Here is a 10,488-nt window from a genome sequence, read left to right as displayed (position 1 = left end):
TAATATTAAGGTATTTTCAACAAGAAAGGAAAAAAGTCCCAAATTTTATTAACAGAATTCAAAGATAATACTAATTTATAACAGTTCTTGTCAATACAGGTCTACTAAAACTAGAGTGGACTCATTCTGGAAGTGGGGTATGATGTTAGGTAAGTTTATTTTCTCTGGGCACATGTCTTCAGCTGCTTTAATCGAAGAATTTAATTGATTCAACAGCAGGAAACAGTCTACCTTGCTTGACTCACAAATGAATACTGACAAATGTGTTTACAGCATCATTTTCCTCTTCTTTCTTATAAAAAGTATGTGTTTAAAAAGTGTTTACTATATCCTCTTTCCAAAAGACTCTACTCTTTAGTAGACCGCACTCATCAAATCTCATTTAAAAAATTTTACCAAAAAAATGAAAATGAAACTATAATCAAAGTCAACATCTTAGTGGTTCATTTGATATCCAAGCAGAGCAGACTATTTCCTGATGTTGAATCCATTAAACCATGTTTAACATTTTGTCCCATCCTATCAGATGTAGAACACCTATAAAAGCTTAAATTGAGCAAAAAACAAAACACTTAAAATAATTTTGAAGTAACCTGTGTTGAAATATTTGCAGAACTAAAAATTTGGATCTTAATAGGTTTTAAATTTCTGACTATTTCTAGCCATTTCCTTCTTGTGAGTTGGGAATAATGTGATAACTGCTTACTCTGATAATATTAATATACATTGTGTTCTTTCAGTTTAGCTCTAGGGTGCTTAGTCAATTTCCTTAAAAAAGTAATCTGCACTCCATATTTCCTTAAAAACATTCATAGTACACTTTTCTCTTCTTGTTTTTACACACTGAGTATGTGCTGGTAATTTTTTTAAAAAATTAAGTAACTACCAGGGTATGACAAAACACAGGCCACGTGAAGAACTGTTGAGTTACAATGACATCACTGTGACTTGTAGTGGTATAGACAGCAGTGCAAAGCAATGTTCATGTAGAGGTTCACATGTAGTTTCTGACACATTTGCTCAAACTGACTATGTAATACAAAAGCAATCAGAGACATATGAAAGGATTGACCGTAACACTGTGAAAACGAAACTTCATTTATTCACACTGAAATTTGTATTTCATATAATGTTTATGTGTTAAAAAATTCTTCTTAATTATTTTTCATTCATGATGGAAAATCATTCTTCCTTCACAGATTATACAGAGACAGATGATGGGGTAGATTTGGCTCATATCTGTAGATAAAATACCCCTGGTGGATACTGATATAAATGAAGGCGTGATTAAATAAATGAGAAGGAAAATATCTCTTTGGACTGAAATATCAAGAAATAAATATAGAAGAAATGATGGGGGCAACAACTGAATGAGGAAAAAGTTATTTACATGTTTCAAAGCATATACTGCAAGTTATTAGTTTCTAAGTAATAAAATACAGAAGAGTCACTTTACTGTGTAAAACCCTGGTAGACACCACTTTAACCAAGTTATTAAAAGTAGTGTCACTGATTTTGACACTATGCCAACCTACATTTCTCCTTTTGATCACTGAGAGCACATTGAATTCAGGGCATTCCCATCAAAAAGTTCAACCTAATTCTATCATGAGTAAAATCAGATAAACTCAAAGTTAACCCCATTAAGGCATATACTATTTTCAAAAATGCCAACAGTAGTGACAGAAAGCAGGATAGAAATTATTTTAGATTAAAGGAAACTAGCTAGGCATAGCATTAAATACAAAGCATGTTGTACACCTGTCATTCCAGTGACTTGGGAGGCAGAGGCAGGAGGATTGCAAGATTGAGGGCAGTCTAGGAAGGTTAGTTAGACAGTGTCTCAAAAAATAAAAGAGCCTGGAGGTGTACTTCAGTGCTACTGTGCCCCTGGGTTCCACAGCCAGGACCACAAAGATAAATAAATAAATAAATAAATAAATAAATAAATAAATATGATGTTGCCTTTGATCCTACCACAGAAGAAAATCTATAAAGGACATTGTTGTTACAACTGAACATTTTAAAATATATATTTGTGGTTTATACAATAGTACTATATCAATGTTACATTTCCTGCTTTTGGTAATTATATGATGCTCAGTTTAGTGTCATTATTCTAAGGAAATACACATGTAAGTGAATAGGAATAAAAGGACATGATTTTACTCCCAAACATTTCTTATATATATGAAAGGAGAAAGAAATAGGTAGAGTGGTAAAGAAAATGAAAAATATAAAAAATACAAAATACATTTAAAAAACTCATCACAAGTAAAGGGTACACAGGAATTCTTCATTCTAATCCATGACTTTTAAGTTTGAAATCATAGAGAAATAAATAATTTATTTATTTTATTTTTTACCACTTCAATGTGCTTTTATTAATCACAAAAACTCCTGAGAAAATAAGAATCCACTGAATATAAGCACCATCATTTACATCAGTTTAAATTAAGCCCCCCCCCCATTTATCAGTAGACAAACTTCAGTATATCCAGAACTGAGATAACTGCATACTATTTTGCATTCTAATTGTTTTCTTTTTTATTGATTCTTTTTAGTTATACATGACAATATGATTCATTTTGATGCAATTATAAAAGCATAGAATATATCTGTTCTAATTTGGTCCCCAGTACTTCCCCTTCCTCTCTCCTTCTCCCTACCCCTCTTCCCTTCCTTCTACTCTACTGATCTTTCCACTAGTTATTTACGGTTTTTAAAGTTAATTTCTTGTGGATTTTCAAAAATGCCAACAGTAGTGACATTCAAATTCAAACACATGAATGATCTTGGAAGTTGATTCTTCCACAGTGCCATCAAAAAGGAAAAAAAACTTGATTTTAGTTTTATGAGGCCTTAAGGTAAGTACCCAGCCAGATCTTGCAGGACATCTAATGTGAACTCAGAGGTCATATATGGGTCTAGTTTTTTATTCATTTTTTAATTTGTTCTTTTTAGCTACACATGACAGTAGAGTGTATTTTTGACATATTATACATACATGGAGTATAACTTATTCTAGTTAGGATCCCACTTTTGTGGTTGTACATGATATGGAATTTACTGGTGGTGTATTCATAGATGCACATAGGAAAGTTATGTCTGATTTATTCTTCTGCCTTTCCTATTCCCCTTTGTCTGATCCAATGAACTTCAATCCCTCCACATTGTGTGTTAGCATCTACATATCAGACAGAACATTCTGCCTTTGGTTTTGGGGGATTGTCTTATTTCACATAGCATGATAGTCTTCAGATCCATCCATTTACCATCAAATGCCATAATTTCATTTTTCTTTATGACTGAGTAATATTCCATTTTCTTTATCCATTCATCTATTGAGGGCCACCTAGTTTGGTTCCATAGCTTAGCTATTGTGAATTAAGTGACTGTAAACACTGATGTGGCTGCATCACTGTAGTATGCTGATTTTCAGTCCTTTCCTTTGCACATAGCCACCTATGGCCAGCATTACCATAGCAACTGGAGCATCTCAACCTGCACTTTTGTGCAGGCAGCTCCCTCATGCAGCCATGAGGGAATCAGAGACCAGGGTTCGAGTCACCACCCTCCACAGTTGTATCAATTTGCAGTCCCACCAGCAATGTATGAGTGAACCTTTTCCCCCACATCCTTGCCAACATTTATTGTTACTTGTTTTCTTGATAATTGCCATTCTGATTGAAGTGAGACCGAGTCTCAGTGTAGTTTTGATTTGCATTTTTCTAATTGCTAGAGATGATGAACATTTTTAAATATATTTGTTGGCCATTCATATTTCTTCTGTGAAGTACCTGTTCAGTTCATGTTCCCATTTATTAATTTTTTTTATGTTTTATTGTTTGGGATTAAGTTTTTTTAATTCTTTGTATATCCTGGAGATTAATACTCTATCAGAAGTGCAGGTGGTAGAGATTTTCTCCCATTCTGTAAGTTCTCTGGTCATGGTCTTGATTGTTTCCTTTGCTGTGAAGAAGCTTTTTAGTTTGATACCACCCCATTTATTGATTCCTGATTTTACTTCTCCTGCTTTAGGAGTCTTGTTGAGGAAGTCTAAGCCAACATGATGGAAAGTTGGGCCTCCTTTTTCCTTCTAGTAGGTGCAGGGTCTCTGGTCTAATGACCCATTCTGAGTTGAGTTTTGTACAGGGTGAGAGATAGGGGCTAAATTTCATTCTGCTACATATGAATTTCCAGTTTTCCCAGCACCATCTGTTGAAAAGGCTATCTTTTCTCCATTGGGTATGTGTTTGTATGTCTTTCTTTCTCTCTACCCTCCCTCCCTCTCTTTGTGTCTTTCATGCTCTCTAATGACAGTCCCTTTTCCACTTCTTCACCATGTTGTGACACAGCCACAGGTTCTTGACAGGATTTTGGTGCCATGATGTTTGGATCTTGTAGCTACCAGAATCATGAGTCAAACAAACCTCTTTACTTTGTAAAGCATCCAGCCTCAGTTATTTTCTATAGGAACACAAGATGTACTAATACAGTGCTAAAAACCAAAACTCAGGAAACCTATAATAGAAATACATACTCACACACAAAATAAAAGCAAGATCTAAAACTTAATACTAGGAAAACTCACTTAACCTTGAGTTATCATTTCTAGCCTCAAGTTAGTCTACTTTGGATTTCAGTTGATAAACAATAGATGTTTTTATATTTTAAACTATGCATAGTTGACTGTTCCTAGGAGCTAGATTCTTCCTAATGATACTCTTGTTTTAATTTAATTTTTCATGCTATGCTTAACTGAACATAATCCAAAAAAAATTAAAGTTCACCAAGAATCACTTTCCACTTTGATTAAGATAAAATTAAAGGTCTGTTTTCTGATCCTTCAGGCCAAGGTTTAAATATACTTCCATTTTATATCCTTATATAGTAAAGCATAAGCACTTGGCACACAGAAATTGAGAACCTAGGTATTTCTGCACTGATTTAATCAAGGAATAGAAGATTTGTTAAAAGTTTTTTTTTTTATAACCAATCAGAAGAAATAATTTCTTAACAATAGTTAAGGAACCCTAGCTTATTAGGATACAAAAGGTCATCAATATTTTTTGCAATCTACTCTTACTGACTAATTTAGTGTCTGCACAGAATATTTAAGGTCTCTGGAAAAAATCCCAGCTCTCCTGTTTGTTGTGAAACGACTTGTACCTCCTTTATTACTCCTCTTGGGAGACTTCCAAGCTTGATATAGAGAAGATGTAATCTACTTTTAGCCTCCCTTGGCATGTCCTGAAGCAATTGTTTAATGCTGAGTGTTGAATTGATCAATGGGAATGCTTAGAAGAGTCTCTTCTTCCCTGTGTGGTGCCTCCCTGCAATTGAAGGAAGAAATTTCCCCAATCGATTTCTATCTTCACCTTCACCCCAACAGTCATTCAGAAACCTATGGTGAGCAGATGTGCCTGAGCAGATAGATCATGGTTAAGTGTGCATCTTTTGTGGCAGTTTCAGGTTTGGTGCACCTTATAGAGTCCACTCAATACAGTAATATTGGTGGTTATATTCTTCCAGTGTTGCTGGGGGGAGACTGTGACTCCATGTACCTACCTGTTATCATGATACCTAAGCTCTTCAAGGTTATTAGTTACCACAAACTTAGTCATGCCATTTTAATTGTTTTGTACATTGTCCCTTTGTTCCTCACTTACTTTGTGTCTTTGTGGTTTGGTAATTTTCTGTAGTGCTAAGGCTTCTTTCCTCTTGTTAATTTGTGTGTCTGCTTTACCACTGAGTTTTATTCTTATGTTTTCCTGATGGCAATTATTTTCCTTTTCCTCTGGTTACAGAATCCTTTAACATTTTTTTTTTTTGTATAACTGATCTAGGTGACCAATTTCCTTAGTTTTACTTGTCTGTGAAAGACTTTCCTTCTCCTACATTTATGATGTATAGGTTTACTAGGTATACTACTTTTGTTTTTTTCCAGGATTTTGAATATATCATTTCATTCTCTTCTGACCTTTAAGGTTTCTACTGAGAAATCTGCTTTTAGTCTAGTAGGTATTCTTTTATAAATAAGTTCACATTATTATATTGTTGTTATAGCTATTCTTTTTCTCAGATTTTTGAGAATTTGACTACACTTTGCTTTAAAAAGGGTCTTTATTGTGTTTCTGAGTCTATGAGGAGTACTTTGAGATTGCTGGATCTGAAAATCCACACCACTTTTAAAGACTTGAAAAAGTTTCAGCTGTTATTTTTTAAAGCAGGTTTTCAAGGTCTCTTTCCTTCTCCTTTTCATCTGGAAAACTAATGATGCAAATATGCATTTGATTAATGATGTCTCATATGTCTCCTTTGTTTTATGCATTCTTTTGTTCTTTGCCCTTTTTATTTTTTTCCACCCGGTTTATTTAAAAAAATCTGTTTTCACTAGGCACAGTTGTGAGAACCCACTCTTATTAGAAGAATCAAACTAGGTTGAGCCATGGGATGCAGAGGCCTGGCTTCTAGGAACTGCCAGGAGGCATGTGTGGCTCTGTGTGGGAGTGGTTCCCTGTCTCTGGAATTTTCCCCTTAAGAGAATGGTTCCCCTAACTCTACCCTATCCTGTCCATCACAGAAGAAACTCCTCCTGGTCCTTGCCCCCTTTACCTGTGTCTGTAAATAAAAGAGTGTTGGACAAGTAATAAGAGGCCAGAGCTGATATGGCCAGACCTGTCATGCCCCCTCTCATTTAAAAAAGAGTATTGACTTTTGTGTGTTTATTGAGCAGATAAGTTTTTTTGGTAATTGAGTGATATACAACCAACATTCTCCTCCAGCAGTTAACCCTTTTCTCCTCCACGTGGGATGTGGCAGAGAGGAACCCCCAACACAGTGATGCACACCTACAATCCCAGCTATTCGGTAGACTAAGGCAGAAGTATAGCAAATTCAAGGACAGCTTGGGAAATTAGCAAAACTCTATCTCGAAATAAAATAAAAAGGGCTGGGATATAGCTCAGTGGTAGAGAACTTGCATGCATAAGGCCCTGTTCTATAACCAATACCACAAAAAATTTGGCAATTGTAGATCTGGCAATTGTAGTGTATACAGCATGGTATGTGGGGCATACCCACTGTGATTACTCTTCTTCACTTAACAACTCTGTATAGAAGTGGTATGGGAGTAATAAAGATTGGGACCCCTTGTAGGTGAGGTGTCCACATCCTTTGTGTTAATTCTCTGTTTTTGTTGTAGGAGAGAATATCCATGACTGAGACCTCAGCTCCCCTCACCCCCACCCATTCTTACTTGGGACCTGCTTATTAGTTTTTTTTTTTTTCCTCTTTTATTCTTTAATTAAAGTGTTGCTGAAATTTGAGCATGTATAATTTGTGTGTGGAGCAAGGTGCACTGTCTTTTGGCTTGGTTTCACTCATTAGCAGTTTATACCTTATAAACTTAGTGTCCCAGTAGATTCCAAGCCCTTCAGAAAGAAGGGGAAACAAACAATAGCAACAACAGAAGCAAACTATATGCAGCCTTAAAATAAATACCTGGTGCCTACTATGACATTTACAACACTAATTACCACCCAAACAAAAATCAAAGCCAATAAATAACAGCAAACTAGATCTGGCATTAACGTAAATCATGTGTCAACTGTGCCACCCATAGTAATAACTGCAAAAATATGAATTGTAGGGACAGGATATATAAGCCGAATAGTTTTAAAAGGTGGTAAAAATACAGCTAATTAAGGTAGAAGAAAATGGATAAAAGAAAGTTTAGAATGCTCAAAATCTGAATGAAGAAAAAGCAGAAAAATGTAGCAAGTGATAGCTATAAAGAGGAAGAAGATATAAATAAAAAACAAAGTAAGTAAAGGTATAAAGAAGAGAACAAGAGAATTTGGCTACTACAAGGAGAAGAAAGGAGAAAAATTTAAAAAAATAAAAAAAAAACAGTAAACAAAACACTCTAACTCTTTAAAAATGAGACAAAATAAAACAAAAATTTTAAAATGTTCTAAAAATAAGAAAAAAGAAACAAATGTGTATGTATTTTTCTCTTTCTCTACAAATCAATAATCACAGCAAGAACACACATAAACAGGAGGAGGAAAAAAGGTTCTTGATGAAAAATCTAAGAGTTGTCTTCAATGAAATAGTCAAACTCTTGATGAGGATGAATGATGGCTACCTATGCTTGACTGTCCTTTTTATTTCTTCTTAGGAAATATGAAGAGAGGGAGAGAGAGAGAGAGAGAGAGAGAGAGAGAGAGAGAGAGAGAGAGAGAGAGGAGAGAGAGAGGTATTGAGGGGCTGGAGATTGTTAAACCATTCCCTTTTTTCTATTGCTCACTGAACTACTCTTGCATGGTCTGCAACAAGGGAGGTTGAGCAATTGTACCACACTGGGTACAACCTCAGCAAACAATGGGAAAGGGAACACAAGTGTTTGCACAAAGATCTGAGAAGAAGAGCTTTATTCAGGGGAGATGGAGCACTTGTCACCAAGGAAGTTGCTTCTGCCTTTACTGTATATAACATTGTCTTTTATATGCTTGCAGTTAAGCTAGCCATACGTCTTAAAGTTCAAGCCTTGCATAAGCAGTTTCTAACCTATTTGGCAGATATTGGTTGGTAACAGAAAGTAACAAGCAATTCTGTGAATCTAGGAGGTGACAGGCTCACAAACCACAGAAGAGCTATTTTACCGACTGCAGAAGAACATCCTGTTCACAGAGCACAGGAAAAACAGATGAGGCCCTAGTCCCCGAGGATCCTGGTCGGTGCCTCTGTCTTGTGACAGAACGCCAAGTAGGACTCATTCCAGGGGACAGGGCCCACAAACCAACAGCTGCAGTGGCCTAAAACTGAAGCTGGTTGAAATAACTTTCCATTTCTTTCTCACCAGTATGAGGTAGAATGGAATAGGAAGTACTAATGAATGAACTCCCAGGGTGTGGCTATTGCTTAATTCTAATAGTGGAATCCCAGTAACTGGGATTTACCTCTAATCAGACCATAGGAACTTTTTTGGGTGGTATCTGCTCTGGAAGGACTAAGTCAACACACTTCTAGGGCTGGACGGATACTGATTTCTGATGAATAACTTGATCTCGGGAGCCCCCCCCCCCCAAGAATTCAATTCATGGGACTGAGGAGCCAATCTCCACAGGTTTCACACTCTCCATTGCCCATAAATACAACCTTCCCAGGTTTATTCTGGAAGTACAATCATGACTACCTGTTCAGTTTCCCCTCCCTCTTCAACTGGTCACATGCACCTCCAGACTCAAAGGAAAGTTGAGTTGACTCCCCTCCATATCTTTGAATTGACTCCCTCTGAGTACTATTTTCTCTGTGTCTGTTTTACTCATATTATGGTAGATACACCCTACGTCACATAGAAGGTCCTTGATGGGGCAGTATGGCAATATTTCCTTTGCTCTTTATAACTCGCACAGCAGCAAACTGCAGTGTGACCACTCCCAGCTCTCCACTTGCCAGTTGAGAAACACAGAGTACTTTTTCAAATACCAGCTTGTTTCATAGCCTCCAGATCAGCCATGTTCAGGGTGCTTTCTTGTTCTATAGGTTTTTTCATGCCATGTTTGTTCATTGTGTTTCTCTGTTTGTGTTTTCCCTCTCCCCTGTGGTAAACCAGCATGACTGCTGTTGCCACAACTGGCTTGACTCCCATGTTCTCTTTGTCATTCTTTGTTCAATGTACTTGAATTTCTGAGTCTCTGAAAGGCACAGACTGATACTGAATTAGAGTGAATTTCCTCTTTACCTACCTCTCTGAGAAGTAGTACTTCTGATGCTTGAGTCCTGAGCCGCCAGCAACAGGAAATTCAACCTTCCTCTTATCTTCCGTCTTTAATCTCCACTTGAACTTGTATTTAATAGATGCTTTGTTTGCTAAACTCAGCTTTTGTGTCCATCCAGGGACAGTTTTTTTTATCGACTATTCTCTTTTTCTATGTTTAAAATTTTCCCATTTCTTGGAATATTTATTAATTTGTTGAAAACTGGAATTTTAAAGTATTATTTTTGATCTGGATTTTGACCCTTTCCTGGAGGTGATGTTCCTTCTGAACTTTGGGTTTTTCATTCATTTGCTTGATTTAGCAAGATACTAGGGGTAATTCTGTAAGGTTTTTCTCTCTGGAACTATGCAGACTCTGATATATCAACTCAGATTTATTTTCAATAATGCTTGTTTTTATTTACATCTAGGAAGGCATAATGTAAGTCATAATTCAGTAATCATATATCCAATATTAAATGGCACAGAATAAACCTTCCTATTCCAAAAGGAAAAATTGAGGAATAGAAAAAAGGAATGGGACCAAGGAAGATTGAAACCCAGCTGGGGAAACATTAGGTACTATAGGTCCCTGTCTAGCATCCAGAGCACATGGTGGCAAGATGTAATATCCAAAGAGCTGCACCCCTTTGACCTTGACATTTGCAGTCCATGAGACTTCTTTCTTAGACTGATTTTATCTGTTGCTGGAACTTTCCTTG

This window comes from Sciurus carolinensis, chromosome 7 (genome assembly GCF_902686445.1).
Source record: "Sciurus carolinensis chromosome 7, mSciCar1.2, whole genome shotgun sequence".
Lineage (NCBI taxonomy): Eukaryota > Metazoa > Chordata > Mammalia > Rodentia > Sciuridae > Sciurus > Sciurus carolinensis.
This window is presented reverse-complemented; position numbering follows the sequence as displayed.